A 24,745-nucleotide genomic window follows, 5' to 3' on the forward strand; every position below is an offset into this window, starting at 1 on the left:
AGCAGCCCTTGCTCACCAGCTTTGAGATCTAGAGAGCAATCCTGCCATTGGAAACAGCAATGGGTGGGAGAAGAGAGGAAACAAATACTGGGAACCTTAAGAAAGCATTTATATTTCTTAAGTGAAGCTTAGCAAATCCAGGCAGGTGAGATAAGCATTTTCACACAAGCTAAGAGGAACAGATGATCTTAAGGTGCTTCCCAGCTCCAGCTGGGATGGCAACTCCCAAATTGTCCCTCCAAAAGGAGATGCCAGCAGCCCCCAGCTTGGCCTGGAGTCCAAAGATCCATCCTGCAGGTTCACAGCACGTGTGCTTCCAGCAAACACTGCTGCTCTCTCTACCTTGCACACTGCCCAGATGGATATCTGAAACTCCAGCTTCCACTTATTCGCATCTTCAGAGATATTTTTGTTCCTTTCCTCTTGGCATTTTGATCTCTAAACACTTGAATAAGTAGCATTTTGATTGTATTATGATGAGGGCAGCAGGGATATTTTTCTGTCACTACAGCACATGCACTTAATACACAAGAGGCTCTCAGTGAGTCAGGTTTCACTCAGGACATTAGTTTTTCTGTGTGAACCATTTATTTTGCTGAGTTGGCATTTATACACACTCCCCCTCCCCCTTTCACCATTTGAAATCTGAGGCAAACATAAGCTTGAAATCATAACTTTTTTCTTTTTCCCTGGAAAGCTAAACTCGCTGGTGTTTACATGTGGCCACCCAAATTCCACACCAAGCTGCTGAAACTATGTTTCTCTCTTCACAAAGCATTCAAGGCCTGGCTGGTGCTGGTTCCCACATTCCTGATTCTGGCCAGCCGGATTAAAGCTCCTCACTCACAGCCTGCACCTCTTCCCCCATGCATCTAAATTTACACGGGTAAATCGACACCCAGGAAAGCCTGAACAAGTGCAAACTAATTTTTTCCACAATTTTAAGTGCAGCATAACCTCCCTTTCCTGCCTTCTCTCACCGTCATCCAGCTGTGCCCATAAACCAGAGTCTGAAGAACCAACGCAAGAGTTGAGGGGAGCTATTAAATCTGCTCCCCAGAGCTTTAACACCACAGCAATTTGTAGTGGAATTATTCTCACAGCTCAGTTTGCAGCCTACGTCCACACAGGGTTTGGTCTTGGGGTCAAGCAACCTGCCGTCTGCAAATCCTTCCACTCCAACTAAGGGTAGATATCAGGGGGGTCATGCCCAGGAGGACCCATGTTCCTACACTGGTATCCCAGCTGATAAGCTAAAGCCAAGTTCAACCTCTTCTTCAAATGCATTATTGCTTGTGTTAGCTAATCTGCAAGATATGCCAGCTGTCTGGCAAGCAATTCCAGGCAGTACTGTTTGTTTGGGATAGGATTGGACTCTACAAATCCCAATGGGACTTCTTAATTTTGTTGTTGTTAGTTTTTGTTTGGTGTTTCTTGTTTGTTTTTTAAAATTCACGTCAGTCAAGAGTGTCTGAAGGTGTGCTGGGCTTTAGGAGGCAGGGAAACGTAAAAACAGGCCACAAGCCTAGAACTTTACAAGGGTTTGTATATGTGGTTCTTTTTAGTTATTTCCTTGCTTCTTCTTTAGAGTCTTTGGGAAGCCAGAAACCAAAGTTTATTTAGTTTATTTGTGTACTAAATTCTCCTTATCACCACAGAGCAGGTGCAATGGACTACAGAAACCAGTTTCAATTTGCTTGTTGGTTTTGTTTGTTTCCCTCTCTCATCCAGAAGGACCCTCAAGCACTTTCATGGCAAGCACTGGAAAAGTGAAAAGAGCACCTCTGCCAGTATTCCAGCCCTCCTGCACTACCACTTGGACTTCAGAGGAAAGCAGAACCTTAAGCCTCAGCAGTGATCAAAGGATAAACTGGCTGGTTCCTCAGCAGAGCATCAAACTGTTCTAGAGCCCTGAACCCACCCCCCACACAATACTGCTTCCACAACTTTCAGGTGTCCACACTCCAATATCTACACCAAGCATCCCAACAGCTTGACCTCAGCACATGGAAGCCCACAAAAAGCTCAGGTAGCTAAAGAGCTCTTGCTGTTTCTATTTGCCACAATATTTGAAAGAAAATAAGCTGGGACCAGCTAGACCACTTGTTGCTTCCTTCAGCACCCTCCGCAAAGTAGCCAGCCAAGGAAGTCTCAAACAACCAAAGAAACACAGACCAAGCCTCAGCTAAAGGACTAGAAAGCACCTCTATCATAGCTATAGAAGATAAACATCATATTTAAGCCCCATAATTACTCACTGTTAAAAGAATAGCCACTCTCACACCTCCTTTCCAAAGCAGCTGCCCTTCAGACAAAGCAGGACAGCTGATGGTCCCAGTCCAAGAGACCTCCAAGCCTTCTTCCAGAGAGCACAGCTGACAGACTCCTCTCTCTAGGCAAAGGGATGCCTTTATGGTCTAATCAGTCTGGCTAATTATGCCTCTCAGCTGCTTGATTGCCAATTAACTGGTGCTCTTTAACCCTTTCCAGTCTGGTGTCATGGGAGCCATCATCACATCCCTTTTCCCTGCTTGAGGACCCTGACCATTCTTGGTCAGGATTATGTGTCCCTCCCTGCATATCAGCAAAATTCTTTAGTCAATTCATGGATATTGTTTGCATCTTGGTTAGTTGAACTTGAGCCTGTTTGCATTCACATTGTTCCCAGGCATGTACTGAGGCAGCAGAGCCACTTCTCCATGAGCTTCCTTCATGGTCCACAAGAATCATTGTAGGTCTTCCTGTTAACTCAAAGAAATCTCTTTACAAGAAACCTGTGTAGAATTGTTACAAAGAGCTTTGTCCACCAAAAGTAGTAGCATTAAGCACAAAACACCAACCGGTCTTTGAATAGCCTGATGGAGTATCTTGAAGAGGTGAAGCAGAACTCTCCATAAACCTGGAGTGAATACATACCAGGGAAGTGTCTTGAAATTACCCTCTAGGATCTGCCTGCTTTGTGCATAATAAGCTTGCTTTTATTTGGAAGTAAATGGTAGATGGCTCAATTAGTCTTTTATTCTTCCGTTAATGATGGAACCTGGGGATTATCATCCATCCAATGCCTAAAGCTTGCAGATGAAGTCACCTCTTTATCTAGACAGGATTTTCTTCATTTGGAGGATATCTTTCAGCAGCCCTTTCAGCCTTTTACCTGTACCTTTGACTGCATACTTACTTTTTAAGCAATTGTTTAAAGTGACTGCCATTTTAACTCCATAACTGTGATTTTGCCTGAAAGTGTTGGTACACAGCTCTGGAGTGGTGAGGACTCCTGTGAACAGCCCTTTACAAACAATATCCACAATATAATAATTAACTCTATAAGCATGAGCTGTAGCACAGGCAAACCATAAAGGGGCAGTCTGAGCTATCATTATTTTTGCATTAGCCATTTCTACCCACTGCTAGCCATTTATCTGATGTCTCTGTTTACTCTCCTTCAGAGTATCTCAAAGAGGAAAGGATTGGTAGGATGAACGAAAACAATCCAACTTCATAAGAGCATGAAAATACAGTTTTATAATTTTGTAGGTGATCAGTAATATTCGCTATGGATTTGGAGTTTTCATTCAATTTTTATTAAAGCTAGATATTTTAGCTTTCATCTCACACATCTGGGGAAAGACCAGGGAATGAAGATTCCGTATAATTTAAATTATGTGAAATACGGAGATTTCAAGTAAAAAGCTACACTTTTAGAGAAAGAAATTATGATGAATAAAAATTCCACATTCATGTCAACAAGAACATTTTCAAAGAACTCAAGTTTATACTTTTCTCCAGCAAATGTGGTTATGTATATTTTTCCATTTCATTTCCTCCCACTACTCTCTTTTTGTTACCTACTCCAGCTGTGCCTTTTCTTTCTCCCCTCTTGCCTCCAGTTTGTGCTTATAACTAATTGCTTCTGTAGTAGATTGTGACTAAAAAAAATTGAGACTGCTTTCAAATATTCAACCCTCAATAGCAAATATCACATATCAGTGGAACAATTAATATACTTAATCTTAAAAGCTCTGCTCTCATGTTTAAATCAAAAGGTTAAGTCATTAATCAGTCCAGTTTTTAATAATGCATTCACAGCTTTGTTTTCCAGTGAGGCGCAATAGATTTCCATATTCAAGCTGGGGAAGAAGAAAGGCTGCTCCTTGGAAGAGATTCTTGTTTGCAATTACATTTTTTTCCATTCTTTTTATTGCCCTGGTCATTAACCCCAAAGTCCAGCCCTTTCATCTAAAAAGCTGAAGTATTTCTTAAGGATTTTTCAACATGCGCTACTTAGTCCCAGCCTACAGTCTCTGCCATGATCTGGAGACACATAACACCAAGTGATGAGTCTCTACTCAGCCACGTTTCACCCCAGTGTTTCTCCAGTAGTAGACCTCCAATGTACCTACACCTGATTTATCCTAGAGTCAACAAGATGAAAAATAGGACTACAGCTTCAGATACAACAGAGAAAAAAAAGTGAGAGGCTTGAATAAAAAAATTTTAAAAATAATTTTTAAAAAGCCAGGAAACATGCTGAATCATCCAAAATGTTGCAGATAATGGATTAGACCTTGCTGAAATGAGATGTTCATTTCTCTGTGTCATTTACATTCTTTCCTGCAGATTGCCCTAACCTTGGACATGAACAGAAGAATTGCTTGCCTTTACCGCAGTTTCTCTTCTGTCAGAGTAGGCAGCATAAACCAGGGAATGTTCTCAGTTAGAGTAATCAGCATAAAAAGACAAGACGTTTGTAGTAGTTCTGCTTTAACATAGGTGTCTGCCCCCTAAGAGGTTTGCTCTACCCAGAAATTACCCTCACATGCTCATGGTTCAATGTTTTCTTTTCTTGTCCCAGAGAAAAGGCTGAGATTTTAGAGTGCGTGGGTCTCAGCATAACTCCAGGAAAGGCACACCTTTGCAGAGTAGCGTTTGTCAAAAAGGGGCTGGTATTGCAATAAATAACAATACCAATGTTTATTTGGTTTTGAGGAAGATGTTGTGGGTTTTGCTTCCCAATGCAAATAACTACAAGCACCAGGATCTGCTTTGTTTTCTTCCATCTTGAGTCCTCAGTTTTTGTTTTCCTTTTCCTTTCCATTAAGAAAGCAAGGAGCAAACATACAGGAATCCTGGAGAAAAAAAAAATGGAAAATATGGATTGAGAAAACTTTAATAATTATACCTGAAATGAGTCATTTTTCTGAAGTTCAATTTTGATTTTCACAGGGCCTTTTGACTGGAATATCAAAATACATGAGGAAAGAAAATTAATAATCTTTGGTCTATAATAGAATATTGACCTATTTTACCTGAGAGAGGGGAAGAATAAGTCTAGGAATAAATCTACCTCATAGTACATCTTGCAGTCAACTCTTTTTCTGCAGCAAATAGGCGAGAAGCAATGCCGTCATTATCATAATCATCTTCATTATTATGACACTTGGAGATGTTGATCGTAGTTATAGTGTATGCCAGAGAGTGCTGTGAAATGCATTTCAATTTATCACAAAATGTCCTAGAGGTGCAAATTAGGAAAAAAAAATATGATTAAGTCTCTTTTGTCTGTATATTTCCATGTTGATTTTAGACATTTTTGAATTTTAGAGAAAAATCATCAGTGATAACAAGTTACATTTGCGATGCAAAAATAATTTTAAAATGAAGTAACTTACAGGCATGCCTTTCTTGTATGATCTGAAGGATGTTCTTGGTGCTGCAGAAGGACTCTGGACCAGAGGTGTGCTGTGCGAGGCTTTGTGCTGTGAGACACAAACACTTAACTAAGATAAATTGATTCTTTTAAGATCAAACATGTTGGTTAATTGTTTTCTGTGATATAAGGGTAATGGATGTATTAACAAACTCCAGATTCAATAAAGGAGAAGAGATAAGCTGCTGTTGTTTACAATAGTTTAATTCATGCACACAGAAGATACAGGGGAACAATGTGTGAATTAAACATCAGGTACTAGAGACCTTTTAGGAAAGGATGTGACTGAAGTAAAGAAGTAAAACAGCGGGAGTAGAACTGGAAACAGACTGGAGGGAGGGAATAACATCAACTTGTTGCTTGTAAAGAGCTGGTATGAGAAATAATCCTCCTTAATCACCAGATTAAATTAGTAGCTCATTTATTGCATGTGTTTATCTATGCCACAGATGGTTCATTTGCCCTACCAGGCAGTCTTTAACCTACACCCAGAAAGCCAAGACTGTTGCAAAGACAGAGAGAAATGATGTTGCCTTAGAACCTTACTGCCAGCAGGGCCAGAAGATCCATAGAAGAAAGATGGGAATAGCTCTAAGGATGCCCCAGCCTGGATGGTCTTGCTTTGCCTTGTTCATTTTCAGGTAGGCAGGTTGGTTGGTTAGGATACATAGGCCACCTATACAAGAACTGTCAGCATCTGCGAGTGGCCAGTGCACAAGTTACCATGTACTTCTCATCTCCTGCAACACAGAGACCAGAGAGGCTTTGCCAGCCCACCAGGAATAAAACCATGGAGAGTATGGAGGGAGGAAAAACTTCAAAAGATGAGGAGATGCTATTACATCTTGCCATGGTCATGTATGTACATAACATACTACTGTTATACAAATATTTTACATCATTGCAGATGATGAAGGATTTTCTTGGGAAAATGAGCAGAGGAGACTGGTAGGGAAAGGAGTCTCAGGCACAGATCTGTTTTGCTTCTGTGCTGGAGTTGACCAGAAGTGCTTCACCCCAGAGACAGTTGCCTTACAGCAAGGGGCTTCTTTGTTCCTATGGAAGCCATCCTAACAAGAAATGAGTGAAGGTAAAATATCTTTGAAGATTATTGCACCATTAAAAATTAACTAAAACCTTATAATGATTTGGAAAAAATATATAATTTATGAAGGATTAACACCACCCATTTCTTTTTACTAAAACAATACTGGGTGATACTGTCCACCCTTGCAGCTGTGCAACAATTTAGGGAAGTACCTATATGATGACCTAAAAATCTCTGATTTTTTCACCCTCTGTTTTATGGTGTTTTCAGCTATCCAAGTATAAGCACATAGAGTAGCACATGATTTACAGGACGTACTGAATGTCGCACAGATACCACTAACAGGCCTGAATGCAGCTAAAAACTACTTTACTACCAGTGTTTATCCAAAATATGTATCAAAAATTTCAAAGCATATAAATACGTACAAAAAATAAAGCCTGTTCACAGGATACTGAGAAAAGTTAGACAGGTCTGCAATCATCAAATGGTTGTAATAATTTATTTACTCAGTTCTACTCCTGACCACCAACAAGTGGGTAGTGAGACTCCACCAACAACCTTGTTTTCTTTTGGTGATTTTGTTTGGTTTTTATTCTACTTAAAGACAACCAGAAATGTTGGGGAGTTTATTGGTGTTCAGAATCTAATTAGAGATCAAACCTAATAGTGTTATTCATTTGTAGAGATAAAGGTATAGTGCTATTAAAAAAACACAGCTACTCAGGAAATGCACTGATAAACAAACACATTTATTTTATGTATGTGTTATATCCACATAAATGTATGTAAGTGGGTGTGTATAAGATCCCATATTATGCCTAGCAGTAAATGCCCATACAGCCTTCACATGATTTGCTCAATTTCTTATTTTCTTCATCCCTTACATCATTCTGCTCTCAATTCATTCACATTGTAGCTGCACTCCTCTATCGCTGCAAGTGCAGGAGACACATGTGCAGTACCAAAAATACCTGTTCTGCTACTTAGGTACTATCTGCTACAGATCTTTTCTGTTCCTTCCTCATGCCTGAGCTAGTGCTTCTAGAGCTAAATATCTGACAACAGCATCACAGGAGAAACGCCGAGGCCACCAAGTTTCAAGTCACTCTTGGTGCTTCAGCAAGAAGTTGGGTCTAAGTCAGATGGCTGGAGCTGGTGCAGTGAAACCTGGGGCCCCAGAATGAATCCTGAAGCTTTATCTCATCTGAACACAGCACGCCTGGTAGTCCCAAGAACTGGGTAAATGCCTTTCAAGCCAAAGCAGTGTAGCAAATTTGAACACTTCACCTCTGTGATAGGAAATCAATGCCTACTTTTAGTATCCAACTTCCAGACTACATTTTCCCTTTCCCTTTTTCCATGCCAAGTCTCTGTCCTTCAGGTGGTTGCCTTCTGCTTTCCCAGAAGTGTTCAAGAAAGAGCTGGAGTGGAGGAAAACAATCATCGACATTTATGCCACGGTGAGCGAATGTAGGTTAATGACAGATTGGTGACAACCCTCACACGGCAGGTTCCTGCCTGCACTGTCAATCTGTAGCATTCAAAGGAGGTGCTGTTTACGGCACTCAAAGGTCAGCTTTGCAATTTAACACACTTTGCGATACTGTTTTCAAAATCCTCACGCTCAGTGCCAAGTGAAAAGAAACCAGAGAATCAAACACTAAACGTCTGCAAGGCTCATGACAGCAATGCCTGAGCCAAAGAAATCTGGCATGTCTGAACTCCTCATCCTGAGGAGAGGGTTTTTTTTTTTCCCTTTCTCCCCTCACTCTATCTTTCTTTTCTTCTCAGCTTCCCACCACATCCTGAGGTTTTAGTCACCGTGGGTTGCACTTTTATCAACAATGAAACACAGAGACACCTTTCACAGCTGCTGAGCTGGTTTCTTGTTTGGAATTTGGCTTCACAAAGGCTAGTTGTTTGCTTTTGGAGAGTTCACGCACATGTGTACGCAGCCTGAGACTTGCACACAAAGAATTCTCCGTTTGCTCCTGCTGTAGCAAACCTGCACAGCTGTACACTGCTGAATCCATCACCAGAGGCCATTGCTGCTCTCCTGTCACCCTGGAGCAATGAGATGAGGCCAGATATATTAGCAGGTAGCCCAGTGTTTAATTAGAACCCTTGTCCTGGTTTTGTTAAAAACAAGTTTCTCTTTTAGTGAATTTGCCTGTCAGCTAAAGCCTTCATGTTAGCTGCATTTTCCTGGAGAACCCGACACATGTTTTGGTTAAACCTAGCAATGGAATGCAAACTTATTGATAAGCACGGATGGACATCTCGTGAGAGGGGCAACAAGAAACTGATGACCGAGAGACTGACCAATGGTGTATAACATGCCATTCACGTGAATACTTCATATAAAAGTGGGAGATCACGAGGATCTTGTTCCTTTTTCCCTTTTTCCCTTTTTCCTCATGGCTGACATTAGGAGAGGACCTTGCTGGTCGTCCCTGCGAACTGAGGCCTAGTGAGAGACTGAATCCAGCTCCGGTTGGCTACAGAGTCTAATCCAGGACTTTGGGTGCTGGCTCTGCAGTTGCTGAGACTTACAAGATTGGTTTTGTATATTTTGTATTATTTTCTCTATTCTTATTAGTAGCATTAGTAAAACATCTTTAACTTTTCCAACTCTCTTCTCTCTGTCCTTCTTTCCCTCCCGATCGCCTGTCCTGAGTGGGAAGGGGGGAGAGGGAGGGGAGAAAGGGGTAAGTGGGGGGGAGAGGAGGTTAACAATACATCTGCCAGGGTTTGATTGTCACCCCGCAATCTTAACTCTCGACAACCCTGCAAAATAAAAAATAAATAATAATTTAAAAATACAGTGGATGATGAGCCTTCCCAGTACACTGTGAAGTGACAACATCATCAAGATTTGCATTACTGATTTGAGATCCTTACGTAGAAAATTCTTTTTAGAGCTGCAAAGTTTGTTTTAGACCTGCACTGGCAGCTTCTTATTTCAACAGAGTTTCTCATCCTGCTGCATTCCCCAGTCACAGGGAAATGTTATTACCTGGGCTGGATGAACAAGTGGGGCGAGTTGCTCTTCCAGAACCACATCCCGCTACCGCCCGGCACAGCAGACCATTCCCACATGTGCCAATGCCTCTCAAGACTATCCTGTTAACTTGATTAACTTTCCTTCTTGATGTCCTTTCTCCCCCTACATCCCAACCCCAGCACGCTGTTTTTCATTTTTGCACTGCCTCTGCACTTCCTGATGGCCGCTCATACCAAAAATGATGAACTCCAGCGAGAAAAGTTCTTCTCATGGTATTTCCTGCCTGTCAAACAAGAGGAAGCATCAGAAACCTTGTGAGAAAACCATTTCTCATGACACTGCTGGGCTAATAAGCAGGGCCCAGATGGCTTGGACAGGTTTGCAGAGCACTCACATTAGTATCTGATGGTTAGGATGTTTATCTGAACTTTTGATCCTGTTGAGGTTTGGCTATCTCTTTCAGGTTCCACGTAAACTTTGATGCTGTCTACCATGCTCTCTCTGGCCAAATGCATTTCACGAAGAGGGTTATCTATACCTCCTGATCAGGTCAGGGTGTGCACGGTGCTTCAAGCTGCTGTAGTTGCATGAGGATGCTCTCTCATGGCATGGAGTCTTGAGTTTGCGCTGACTCATGGAGTTTTAGCTCCCGCATATCCTGACAAGTGGGGATCTGTGCAAGTATGTTGATAAATCCCTTTGCTAATCCCTTTGACATAAGCAACCGATCATTCAAAACTCTTACAAGTAAACAAGGTGAAAATTTTCTTCTTCAGCGTGTTGCAGTCATCCAAATCTGGGAAAAGGAATTACATTGTGTGGCTTAGTTCACCCGTCACATAAATTGAATAGGAAACAGTTGAATCAGAGCGTACGTCGTCCAAACTTGTTAATGAATATTGGAAGAAAAGATTTGCAAGAGTCTAGGTTTACTTCCCAAATAATTTCCAAGTAAGAAAGGAGCTACAGTCCTCTTGGAAAAGCAGTGGGTTCCTGTTGAATTTAGCATCTAACCTTAACAATAAACACAAGCTTAAATCCACATAAGATGAGTGAGACTAAAGAGTGCTGGGCTGGGACACTATGGTGGAACATTTTCAGCTGGTTTTAACCCTGGAATTTTTCCCTCTCATCCTGCAGACGCTGCCGGAAATCCCCGAGGCAGCCAAGGGCATTTGGGTATTCATTTCTGCATGTCAAAATGTCCCTGTAGGCTTTGCAAAACTCAAACCTGCTCTGCTTTGTGTTTGTCTGAATGACAATGTTAGCTACTGATTTCTCTTGGAGAAGCTATAGTTCCAAAAAAATCAAAGGTTCAATTTTGCTGTAGTGGTAAATGGAAGTAAAAGACGGGCAAACTACCAATTTCCTGCCTGAAATGAAAGTAGCTACCGAGATGCAATAAAAAAAGTCAAAGATTCAAACTGTGTTACTCAGTAGAGTTTCTCAGGACATACCTGAAAGTGTCTCTTCACTTTACTTTTCTCATTTATTCCCAGGTAGACCAGACTTTCTTTACTGTGATGTGTTGGCAGCAAACAGCATTTCATGAGACAAATACAGTCTGCAATGTCCTGTCCGCTGTTTTCTGCTGTTGTCTGCTGTTCTTATTAACAATTTTTCCCCCTCATCGATGTCTGCTCCATCTGAAACAGAGAGTCTACATGTCAGATGTTCATTATATTGATGATGTCCCAATGACAACCGATTTATTTTTCTGCCTGTACCTCCAAGAATTGTATTAGTAATGATGTCTATCTGCTCTAGAGATGCTTTGTAAAAACTGATGTTCTGCCATGAGGATACTTAATTACATCTTCTTAAAGGAATACAATTAAGTTTGCAGGTGAAAGATTGCTCTGGGGTTAAAAATGTATTTTCAAATTAGTTTTCCTGGTAGGTAGGATATTTAATTTTAATTTTGGTAGCCAAACTGGAGAATTGATCTGAGAGATCTAGAAAGATGAATGCTCTGAAAAGCAGAAATGACATGCATCAGAGCTGTCTGTCAACCTTTAGCTGATGTGATATTTGGTGGTAAAACCAGAAAAACAACATACATAAATGACAGTGCATCTGGTCATGAGACATGCCCTGTGGTATAGATACTGCATGATGATGGGGACAGGGCTGATGTCCCCCAGGACTGTCAGTCAGTTATACAGGCCACTGCTGAAACTGCACCTCTTCATTTGCATTTCCATCAAGGCTTCCTGGGATGACAACGAGGAAACCTCAGCCCCTGCAGAGATCTCCAATACTGCTAAAGCCTATAGAGAAGATCACACCAAATGCTCATCCCGTGAGGATGTCCAGGCAGTGACTGACTCATCCACTCAAGCCAGCAGAAAGTCTCTTGGTTCTCCTGAAGCCTCCATGAGAAGCAAAGGTCTTTCATCTGTGGTTTCCAAACTGTCCTGACACTGGTAAAAATCGGACTTTCTGCCACAGCTTCATTTGGCTCTTTCTTGGGATCATTTATCCTTTCAGCTCAGTCTGCTCCAATGTTTTCCACATCACCTCTGACATATTTAGTTTCCACATATTTATTATTTTTAGCTGGGCAGTTCCTTTCTGAAAGTAAATCACATTTTCATAGCATTTTGGAAACAAACCCCAAAAGATGCCTGAAAGGAATGTCAAGAAATACATGCAGCAATACTTCCCTGCAATAGAAAACATAGCTGATTTCACATGCAGATCTCTTCAAATGCTGGAAACCACCTGCTTCCCAAAACACACAATTCTGTAGACCAAACCAGAAAATAAATAAAGTGGCTACACGCATACATGCACATACACATATATAAACCCTTATCCAAGTCTATTTTAGCACATCATAAACTGTTGATGTGAAAAAGGACATGAAGAAGAAACTCCTTTGTGTACCACTAATTTAAAAATAGTCTATCATAGTTATTTCCAGAATATGTCAACATATAATTTAAAACAAATGTTTTGGATGAAAACAGAGCTTTTCAAATTACTTGTGGCAAATAATGTTTATAATAATACTGATTATATCTGTGATCTTTTCTCTCCTGTTTTCTGCTGAAACATATTCACCATACAGTTTGGACAAACAATTGCCAATCTGTTGTCTTTTTTTTAAATTGTATAGTATGATATTTTGTTAGATGATTTTAATAATAATGATCATACGGGTTGGTTCAGTTGCATTATAATGTTTCGGTTATTGAACCGGAGAGACTGAAGAGCTTAAACATGAAACCAAACAGACAGTAAATTATAATAAATGCACTTCCAGGTGAAAATAACTGCTTGAAAACAATAAGTTCAATGAGTTGCAACTCATTTAAAAGAATACTTCAGAAATTAGGCAAACATTAATCACAATATGACCAAAATCTTTCAGGCTCACTAAAATTTCCGGCCTATTCATGGGAGCATTTGTGAATCAGGTTTTAAGCACTATATCTGCTCCAGCTGACCAAACAACCAAAGAGGAAAAAAAGATTGTTCTGGAAAAAAATCTGGGAATAAAGCTAGATGAGACATCTGAGCTGGAGAGTGCTTGGTGATGTTGGGAATATTCTTTGCCTTCCTGGTTCCCAAGGCTGCAGACCCTTTCCCTTGAAGATGTTGCTGATGCTGCTTAAGCCACTCTCTTCCCAGGCTAAAAGTTTCCTCACCAAACGGGTCAATCCAGATCTAATAGACCCGATTCACTGAGAAAAAGCCCTACTGGAGCACTGCAGATTTTCTATGCATGTACAAGAGATTAAATCACACCTTCAGATACAAAAAAAAAACCCTCCTGTTCTTTAGCAAAGTTTGGATCTGGGTTTAGATCCAAACTCCATGGCTCAGGATCATTGCCAGTTCTGTCGTGTCTTTCCATTCCTCTTTCTGGACATGATCAATTGTGGCCATGCCAGTAGAAATGAACATTAGAAGCTGTTTTTAGAACTCTGCTAATTTGTGTGAAAGCAAAAAAGGAGCAAGAATACCCAAACTGAAGCCTCGTTTCACAAAATTTCCATCTCCATTCTGCAGACTTCAGGTTTGGACAAGATTCAGTTTTAAGGTGCTTAGCACACAACTCTCCACCTAATGACCACTGTGCTGGCCAAGACCTGGTCCTGCTCTGTTTCAGCACAATTTAAACTCATCACTGAAATAAATGGATGAACTTGAGATTTCACCATAGTAACACGGAAAAAAAAAAAAAAAAAGAAAAAGAACTGAAGACCCTGGGAATTTGCTCCTTTTGCTGGATTTTGAATACTTCAGTCTAATTCTTTACTACATCTTATTGACCCCAGCACTAAACCTCCTGAAATCCCTGGATGGACCCACTTTGATGAACTCTGCATTTCTGCATTCAGCCTATTCCCAGAAAACCATCCTTCATACTACAAGAGGAATGAAAGCATGTGGGTAGGTATGCCTGTGAGAAAAATGTTTAAAATTATTCTTGTTCTCTTACTCATTTCAAACATTAACCACAAAATTCATTCGCTCTTTATAAGCAAACTCTCTATGAGACTTTCACATACATGAGCCATAAATATTGCATTTAGTTGGGTTCCTGCCGCATTATTAATAGGTATTCTGTTTACACCCACCAGATTTGATAGAAAACATTGCTTTTTCTGTTGGGAATACACAAGAACTGGTTGGCACCCATAAAATAAATGCTGTTTGATGTAAATTGCTTCAGAGAGAGACATACAATATGTTTATCCAAAGCCTTGCAACAATCTGTTTGGATACATGGCAGCTAGGGAACGTGTCACCTACAACGCAGCTGAGCAGAGGTTCCAGTTAAATCACTTTAACGGTAATATAAGTCATGCTGCAATGAACCCCTTGCAGAGACAGCAAGCCATGACCTGCTTAACTAAAGCTGGTTTGTTATTTATTTTTCTTTAAGGTGGGCTGATAAACCGAGGTGTTTGCTGGATACCGTGAGCAGAACCACATGGGGCCGTTTGGTGATGGTGCTGCCTTCGGAGTGAAAAGCTGGGTGCAAATGACTGGAGACACCCCCCCGACCATCTCCCCAGCTGTATTCACTACTTCACCAATTTGTCTACAAATTAATTTTAAGGGTCTTTGGGGATTAAAATAAAAATAAATAAATAAATAAAATATAAGATACTAAATTATCTGTTTATCTTGGGGTTTGCAAATCACAAAGTTTTGTGGGTGACCGGGACTGAAAAGTCACCTTCCTGCACACAAACCGGTGACAGCATGGTACAAGGAATACCACATCTGAGTGACAACCTACAGGGAAGCTTTCCATTCTCCAGTAGCAGGAACATCTAGGGCAAAGCCTTATTACTGTCATTTATTTGTTTGCCCGGGGGCAGTCTCCCCAGGAGCTAATCAAACAGCCCATTAGAGAGTCTGCACACAGTGAAGAGATCCCGGCTCAAGGCACTCACAGCTGGGTGCTGCCCAGGAGACGACCAGGTGACGCAAAGCAGTGGTGACAGGAACCCGATGTCCCCACCAGACCGTGATGAGTGGTTTAATTGGTGTGTGACCGGTGTTGTGGCACACCAGTCACAGCCAGAGGGGGCTGGTGGTGAGGTGCAAAGGGAAAAAGCACTGATCCGTAATGAGCCCTGGCTACACCTTGGGAGGAGATCATAGTTTTCTTTTTTTTTTGTTTCCAAGCTTGACTCAGCACGGAGCAGGTGCAGAGCTGGCAGCCAGGAGCAGCAAAGCCTAGAAAATGTTCAGCTGAGCAAGGAGAAAATGATAGGGAACCATCATATAATTGCTCTGTGGATAATCTTACCTCCCCAAAGACCCTGCAGTACTGTCTGCAGGCAGGTTCTCTCCAGTCACTCACAAACTGAGTTCACAGGATTGGAGAGGTTCATGGAAATCAGTGCAGCCTCCACAGTTCGGGCAACAGTATTACCTGCAGTGACGCTACCCCATTCTGTGCAGCTACCAGGCATACGGTTGCTACAGAGCCACCTCTATCTCCTCACTTGTTTTTGTTCTCATCTCCTGATTTTTCTATTCCCCACTGGCTTTAACTCATTGTATCCTGTTAAATTGATGGACTGGCTTGGCAACCATGTCCTCGTAAAAAAACAGAATAGAAAAAGCAACGTATCGCCAGGCAGATTTTAGAGACGATTTTCCATGCATCTGGAATGCAGCAAACCATGAAACACCTGTGTCCCCTTTAAACTCCACTTTAATCAGCCTGAGGGTGCATAAAGACAGTGCTGTAAAGGACCAACCCAATTGGCCTGTAGGTAACGTACCAATGTTGAAGGAAGAACATTTTTGAAAGGCTAGATCACTCTGTTCCTTAAGGTCCCTTGTATTCTCCCTGTAAATCTGGCCACACTCACCATGACTGATCTAAAATATTCCATTTTTAATTAGTTCCAGGCTCACAAATGTGATTGCTACATCTGCACAACACAGCAGTGCCAAATCAAAGTCTGAGATTCATGAACGAGTCTTGCACAGTTTAAAGACCTGTTGAAGGAGAAAAATAGGGCTACTCTACTTTTGGAAAGTCTGGAACAGCCAGGTCTCCACGTCAATCTCACAGCTCCATTAAAAATGAGTGACTGGGGGAGGTTCTTCAACTTCTCCCAGATTAAAAAGACAGCTCTCAGAAATGATCCAAATTCATATATGCTGTGCTATTCCAAAGATGTAGTTGTATCTGGAGGCTGGGCCTTGATTCACCAAAGTCATGCTCTGAAGCTGTCACTGATCATGTCAGGCTCTGGGTTACTTTCTCACTTGGGGTCATCCCATGACACAGGGATGGAACAACCATCCCGTTTACTCCCAGGTGACATGTCAAATTTACTTTGCTCTCACCGGTACAGTAAAGCTCTACCTTCAGTGTCCTGTTTCTGTATTATCTAACTAGATGCTGTTTCTTTTTCTCAGTCAGAGACATAAGCTGTTAACGAGGATGAGACCTAAATGCTCATAGGAAAAATGTTGTCTTGATAGCTGGGTGAAACCTTTCCATAAATACAAGTTCCTTTACCATGGAGCTCTGTATAGCAGCTACTTAAACTTCTTTCTTAAGTGCCTTGTATGTTAAGAATTCCTTGAGAAATTATCTCATAAGGAGGACAACATGAGAAGGAATGCATCACTAATAATAAAGGATACGAGCAGGACTGATAGAGAAACAGATAGATGGAGAGATAGTCATGAGTATTATTCTGGGGAATTTTATGCCAGCTGAAACTAACGTTTTTGTGGTTCTCAGAAATCATTGCTGTCCCTAATTAGATGTCATAACTTAGCCATCAAAAGTCTGAGTATAAGCTATTCTTTTTTTTTTTTTCCTTACTTTTGTAAATGTTCTGTGTTATTCTTTTACTCTCCTGAGAGCAAGGCTGAAACTCTCTCACAAGGACTAGAAGGTTAAATCTAAACCATTACAAACTGTGGCTTACATAAATCTAACCATATGCACTTTTGGAATGTCTCTTACATTTTTAAACTACAGGTCTGTGTGTAACTGCTCTTGCTTTCAAGTCTCAAATCCAAGAAAACCGAACTCTGGATGTCTCCCTGCTCTAATAAGATCCCTTGTGCGAGGATACCAGCACCTGACGTCCCATTGCATCAAAGCTGATCAGAAAATCATTTTGCTTTCAACAGCTTACAGCTCCCATGGAGGTTCTGAGGTGGAGTTTATGAGGTTGGAGGTTGAGTTCCTGAGGGTGAATTGTCTAGAGGCAAAATGCCTTTGCTTTCCTGAAGTCTGAGGCTCTGGCTCGCTGCAATACAAGCCTGTTGCCCGTTCCTGCCTTGTCAGGATTAGCAGTACCTACCTGAGATCTGCACTGTTGACCATGGCTGTCAATTAAAACTAAACACATTTCAGTGTGGCTGCCAGCCAAAAACAGAGAACCTGCCAAATAGTAAACACAGAGGATCTGCCTCGTTTCAAAACAATAGTGCCACCGCTGCGAGAAGAGTTTGCTTATAATTCCACTGTAATCCAAGGGCTGCCTGGGCCAAGTCCTAGTTGATAGACAAGGTCTTTGAAAGGAGCCATCCAGATCTCAGTCTGCCTGCTATCAGATCCTCTGGCTTCAATTTGAGCAGCTCCAGAATATTCTATTTTGTAATAACCTTTCCTAAAATGCACCTGATTCATAGAAGATTCTTTGCTCAGTAAGCAACGAGGAGACTAAAATGTATTAGACACAAATAAAACCAAAGGGCTCAGTCAAAGACCATAAGTGGATTCAGCTTTCTAGAATGGGTATCTAATGTTGATATTTCATTAAAGAATCAATTAAGCTCATGTAATTAATTAATAAGGATAATTTAAAAAAAACCCTGTTACTGTGGGCAAAACTTTCTCATATACTCTATTTTGAAGCACACATGACAATCATCACATGGTAGTTCAAGCTAACAAAAGGAGTATCAACTATAAAAAAAAAATCCTCTGCAATTTCTAAACTGGAAATGGATACTCATCGAAAGAAACAAGTCTGAAATAACAGTGATGATTCAAAAATATCTCAGAAGATGAAAATAGATCGAGCTTTGCCTAAAAGTTTTGGAACATTTTGACCTTCCAAAGAGAATGTCTCAAAGCTACTCATGCTTGTGGCAGCAGTGAAGAAATGGAGCTCAAGGAAAATCCTCTTAAAACCTACAACAGAATAAATATGTCTTTAATTTTATATTTAAAATGGAAACGAAACAAAGATGCCAGAGGACATTCTACGGTGTTACACTGAATTTGGTAAAGCCTATGACAGTCATGTTTTCTTTTGCCAGAGATATCCACTTGCCTTTTGAATTAGGCTTAGATTCAGTCCAGAAATATGATGATGCTGGGCCTAAATAGGGCTCACATGTTCCAGCTTTCACTATTATTGCCTCAAATCTGAGCCGCAAAGATCTGACAACACAATAGGACAGGTAGATCAAGGGAGAGAATTATAGAGACACTAATGACTAAATACCCTACTTCAATCCTTGCCTTTCACTCTGAAAGGCTCCTAAAGCACATTACAAATTGGGTTCTTTAGCTCACCAAACCATTTAATTCACCCATGAAATAAAACCATCTCAGGAGGTGGAGGAGGGCAGAGAAAGAGGCAGATGTTTAACACCAGCCCAACAAAATAATTTTAAATCAGGAAAAGGAAAACTAATATATCCAAATAATAATTTATGTAAACATGGGATACTATGACTTTCACCTCTTTACTTTGAGTTTTCTGTAATGCAGATAATGGTTCCAAGATTCATAATCAAGTTTTCAGTGTTTTGCCAGCCCATAGGGAGTAAAAGATTATATATGACTGGCAGGTCTTCACTGAGCACTCCTTTGCCCATCCAGAAAAGATGAGGACTGCTTTGCTGTGACAGTTTTTCACCTACTATAATATAAACTCTCAATCTGGGCATCATCAAGGTATAGCAGGATGCACAGTCACCCTGACCTCATTAATTTTCTGCATGGGAATAGCATCATTAAGGATGTAATAGTGTCAGAATCAGTAGTGTAAGATATTTTTCTATCTGTACATACCTGTAGAGCAACAATTCCTTCACTATGAAGGTGCTTGCTGTCTGTCCTTCCATTTGAAAATGATGGGCAGCAGTGGCACAGTGTTTTTGGCAACAAACAGAAAAGCAGGTTGGCTGTCTCTGGACTTGCCCACCTTCTCTCAGCAGCAGCAGCCTCAAACGCTGTTTTGTTTTGACACGTGTTTCCAATAAAAACACAAGGTTCATATTGACAAGAGGAATGCTGGACCAGACCACTGGCATTTCAAAGCAGCCACAAATCCTGCTTTCTCTGAGCCCCCAAGGGTCAATTCCATGCAGCAAGAATCGTCTCTCTGTAATTATTCACGTTCTTCCACAAACAGCCTCATTATCTAGAGAGCTACTGTCAGCTGAGGTTGATTTTTCAATTATTTAAAGAGACATTGTCAACTCAGCTATGCTCTATTTACATGCATAAATCAATAATCTTTCTCATTACCTCTTCTATGTCTGCATTAAATGCTGCTCTAAAGTTTGGATATGGACAGTGGAGGTTTGGTTCTTTACAGTAAATACAGAACATCTCTCTGGCGACCCATGTAAGGACTGGGCTGCAAAGACGTGAATGAAGACTAAGCGTTATCGCTGGGATATGTTGCTGGAATGTCCTTAGTTTCATGGCTTAGCTAGAAGGTCAAGGATAGATAGATAGATAGATAGATAGATAGATAGATAGATAGATAGATAGATAGATAGATAGATAGATGTGTATGTTTTTTTTAGATCTAGATAATGTGTTGTTCTGATTTAGAAAAGGGCTCTTCCTGTAACCTAGCAAAGGACACAAGATAATCTACGTGACTGGCTACCTGTTACAAAAACCAAGCAATCAAACTATTAAAGATTCAAAATCTTAGTCTCTCTCCTCCACTTTCTCTTACAAATCAGCGAGAACCAGGAAAGTCTATGAGGGTCTCTTGTCATTCATCCATTTGAAGGAGGTATGTACAAGGTTCATACGATCTGGGGAAGCATCATGGCCTTTTGTACCCTCAGGCTGGGTAACAGGGAATCTCAGCTTGCTCCATCTATGCATCTCTTCAGGTACAGAAAACCTCCCCTCGCAAACTCTACAGCACAAACCACGATGCCATGAGCTGAATTTTCCTCCATGTGTCCAGAGAGCATCATCAAAGGAATTAAAATGAAATGCAGCCTGTATGAACTAAATGTCTCCAAGAATCCCACAAAATCCTAGCGGAATAACTGAGAAAAGGGCATTGGCTCCTACTCATCTCCTGCAGGAGCAAGAGAGACATTTGTAGTGAGTCTCTTTTATTCATCAATCTCAAAGAAATGATTCATGTGTTAAGAATCATGTCTACATAGGGAACAAGGAATATAGCCAATGACTGATACCATGGGCCTTTTCCCTCTTGCCTACCAAACAAGTAAACTCAGTATTTTGTGGAATTTATTTTTTAAAGTAAATTCTACTCAGATTCCCAAAAACAACCAAAGGAAAACAATCATCAAGAACACAGAGAAAAAACACTCCTGAGACACATTGGTATTACATGCTGTGAACTGCCTTGTCTTCACATTTCATCTCACACTGGCACAGCGATAATGGAAGCCCGAACAAATTTCTTGAAGCAGCAAGTCAGGCTCTCAGGAGAACACTTCAGATCATTTGTCGTCCTTCTGCTTTGATGTACTCGACAATCTCACATGAAATCAGGCTTTGGTGGGAACGGCCAGGCTCAGCGTACCAAAGGCAACGGGCTCCCCTCCTAGGACGCTAATCAAAACCATCCAGCCTCAGCAGAAGGAAGGCAAAAGCAAAGAACCAGCAAATAACTAAATAAATACAATTGCTACCCCTTAAATAACCTTGTTACCGAAACACAGAAGTACATAGATAACTCGATCCTTCTTTTGAGCAAACATACTGTGAGTATTTAACTTGACAAGTTTTTGAAGAGTCGTATTCTGTAGCTTTCCATATTGTCCTCAGCAGGACACAGCCAACAGTCTGGAAAATAATATCTTCTCTAACTTCACTACTCCCTCCCCCACTTTTTTTTTCTTGTAATCATCCATATTATTAATAGGAGGCAGCTGGTTCCCATTAATGTTGGGAAAAGTGGTCTATCTCAGGAATTATGGTTTAAATTGGCTTGTAGTCTGGGGGAATTAGCCATCTGCACCTGGCCTAACATGGATATTTTCAGCCATGCTAATCATAAGCAGGGCTTTGTTCTAGTTGTGTCCACTTGAGTCTTTCACTCTGTCTTTTTTTTTTTTACCCCTTAGAGAGTGAGGAAAAAAAAAGGAAGAAAAAAAAATAATCCCATTAACCCTTTCACAGAATTAATCAAAGCCTAACTGCTTTGTTTGTGCCCTGTGTTTTATTTTATGTTTGTAACTGAGCACATCATTTAAGTTTGAATGAGGCCCAGCACAAGTACTGTAGCTTTTCAGAGACTGAACAAAATTGGCTTGAGGAAAAGCCAGTTGTTTGGGAAGACAGCTGTGATTTAGCAATATCTTCATGACCTTCGCATGAAGCGTAATACAATGTGGGCAGGAAGGGTTGCACACCAGAATAAAGCTGGAGGGGAGGTTACAGCACGTAAAGCAAAAACACCAGGACATTGCAAATTACTCTGAGGAACACACTATAATGTAACAGGAATGTAGGATTTGGGATAAGTGTGGTTTTTTGTGTTTTGGGTTTTTTTTGGTTTTTTTTGTTTGTTTGTTTTGGGTTTTTTTATACGTTTGGCAAAATGATTGTGTTTATCCAGCACTTCAGGGCTGAGATAAGAAAAATGCATTCAAAGGTGAGTGAAAATAAATGACATCATGAGGTCAGATGACTGCTTTCCTTGCCTCACAGGCTTGGAAGCGCAGGTAGCAGCTCCATCCCATCCCATCCCCAAACTCTGCAGGGAATCCACCCACCACTGCAGTTGTAGGAATAAGTGGTTTACTCTACATAAGAACCTACCTACCTTCCTTTTTTTTACCAAAACATCTGGACCTTTACAGAGATTTGTAAAAGACTGGATTTTCTCTCTCTCCACAACAATCTTCCTGCCTCGGTAATTGTAAATTGCCAGTGTTATAGTGTTTAAATACTGTATAGACAATGTCTGAGAGGACAGGTTCATTGGTAGCTGTTAATACAATGATCTGGACAAGATCTTTGGCTTGAAAGTCACTGAACTACTGCACACAGGCACCTGTGAGGCTCTGCCAGGGGACTGCTCAGTCTGCTCACATCCAAACCTCCTGCTCTCCCTACAAACAGGATATTGTGTTAGTCCTGACACTATAGATGTTCATACATACATGGTTATGAGGGGGTATATTGCAAGCAAAAATACACAATTTAATCTGAGAGGCACAGCTTCATCTTTTTTTTTTCTTCCTGAACCAGCTCCATTGGCCACTTTTTATGATGTATCATCCCTTCTCCACCCAGACTTACCCTTGGACTGGTGCACTGAGGTGACAAATCCAATTTTGTGTCAATAGACAGCATCTGTAGTCACATGTCTATCAAATGCCAACATAGCAATACAGGTCTCAAGCATAAGGAACCAGGGAGCTCCTTACAGCCCCCTCATGCTCCCACCTGGCTCAATAGCTGGGTCTAACAGGCTGCTTTGCTTGCTCACTCATTTTGCAGGATCCAGCTGAAACAAGAAGCAGAAATGCTGACCTCTCATGCAGGAGCCTGTTGCCATGCTATTTGCAGCTTCTTGGGGATCAGGAAGTGCCAAAAATCTCAAAAAAAAAAAGTCTGGATCTTCCAGGCCAATTTAGAGTCTCAAGAGGCCCAGATAGTTTGGATAACCTACAGTCAAGCGTTACAATTTATGGGAGCTTATCCAAAGCAAACTCAGAATCAAGTCACTCACCCATCAGTAACCGAAACACCTCTGAGAACAAGGTGTGCTGCCAAGTACTAGCAACCAGCTCTGAGGTGGGGCCAGGCAGCCTGGTGATGGGGTAGAGTCAGCTGGAGATCGACTTTTGGAGCCAGGGCTTGGAGAACAGGGGTGGTGCAATCACCCTGGTATCCAAACATGAGCAAACGGGTGACAGCAGAAGGGAACGGAGCATGATGGTGGCAGGTTTTAATAAGCAACTCCGTGAAACCAGTTTAGCTGCCTCAACACAGATGTAAATCAGAATAAACTGGTCAGGAGAGCAGGGAAGCATGCTGAAGACACAAAGGGGAAAGATGGAACCTACATCCACAGTGAAGGCCAGTGTAGGTCCCAGGGGGTTGCAGCTGAACGTCTGTGGCCCATCTTCTGCTGAATGGCTCTACATGAGCACTTTATCTGCCTGAATATAGGGTTTAGTAAAAGGGAATGAAAGGGAGGACGTGGGAGCAGAAAATCATCCTTAATCTTTGCGAGCTCTTACAAGTCTACTGAGACAGCCACGAATTCCTGGAAATGAGATTTCCCACCTCTTCAGGGAGCAGGATTTAGGTATAGAAGTCAGAATAATGAATCTTGCACAAGAAAGCTATGTTAAAAACAAAAGAATATCAATGACAAACCAACTTCAATAACTGAGACAAAAGGCACCTGCAGTCCCCAGATGTGTCTGTATTGAGGTTGTGTATGGTGTCCATGACACAGACACAGTATCTTGAGGCAAATACAAACCAAAAGTGAGGACTCCCCTGTGACTTGCTCCTTTGCCTGACTCCAGCCATAACAAACCAGCCCACAACTTCCACCTGTTCTTAGTCTATCTCTCTTCCTAATTGAGTTCCTCAGAGCTAATCTTCGGAGTAATTAGTACAGAGCCTGGTATACTGCAAACCTCCTCCCCATCTGTACACTGGCTGCACGGTTATGCTGACTTCTCCACGACAGTGCAGATCACGAAGTCCAGAACAAAAAGTGCAAAAGCTAGAGACAAAGCCTTCTGGCTGAAGAGATCCAGCTGTGGAACAAACTTGCAGAGGAAATGAGACAAATCCAGTTAGAGGACCTTTGGGAAACTATGAAAACCATTCCCCTTTTCCATCATAAGCAGGATGACATTCACAGCATTACCATCCCTTCACATCTGAAGGGAAGAGGTCTTTTTAGCCATAAAGCAGACAAGAACCAAAGATATCCCAACTTTGCTTTTGCTGACCTTTCTTTTTTTTTTCCTCCTCATGAGGAACATTGAGATATTATATCACTGTGATAACCAGAAGGATAAATCATCGGGAAACTCAATATAAGAATAAGGAAAGTACTGATGGGAAATATTTCAGGAGGCTGTGGAGCCACACAATTCCTTAAACCTTCATGGGAGATGAACTGAGACTGGGGAGCATACAGATGAGGGAACTACTTGTAAAGATTCATTTCTGTGTAAAGAGCCCATGGGTTTATTGAGGTACATGAAGATTCACAGGAAGGCAGGACAGTAACCCGTGCTAAGGGCAGCACTAACATGGGTGTGATCTGGAGTG

The 24,745-nt window shown here is 41.3% G+C and overlaps 2 long non-coding RNA genes across 2 annotated transcripts in view; both read right to left on the bottom strand.

Annotated features, from left to right (window-relative positions):
• Window positions 1-3,741: 3,741 nt before the first annotated feature.
• On the bottom strand, window positions 3,742-5,742 carry LOC139829017 (uncharacterized). Its single transcript, XR_011741174.1, has 3 exons — window positions 5,670-5,742; window positions 5,345-5,512; window positions 3,742-5,126 (listed from the first exon to the last, which is right to left on the bottom strand). It is a non-coding gene; the product is annotated as an uncharacterized lncRNA (long non-coding RNA).
• A 4,185-nt stretch (window positions 5,743-9,927) lies between these two features.
• Window positions 9,928-24,745, bottom strand: part of LOC139828952 (uncharacterized) — a 29,332-nt gene continuing 14,514 nt past the window's right edge. The window contains exons 3-5 of the long non-coding RNA XR_011741101.1: window positions 11,220-11,408; window positions 10,157-10,558; window positions 9,928-10,045 (exon numbers count right to left, since the gene is read on the bottom strand). This is a non-coding gene — a long non-coding RNA (uncharacterized lncRNA). The remainder of the gene's footprint in view (window positions 10,046-10,156; window positions 10,559-11,219; window positions 11,409-24,745) is intronic.

Source organism: Patagioenas fasciata, chromosome 12 (genome assembly GCF_037038585.1).
Source record: "Patagioenas fasciata isolate bPatFas1 chromosome 12, bPatFas1.hap1, whole genome shotgun sequence".
NCBI lineage: Eukaryota > Metazoa > Chordata > Aves > Columbiformes > Columbidae > Patagioenas > Patagioenas fasciata.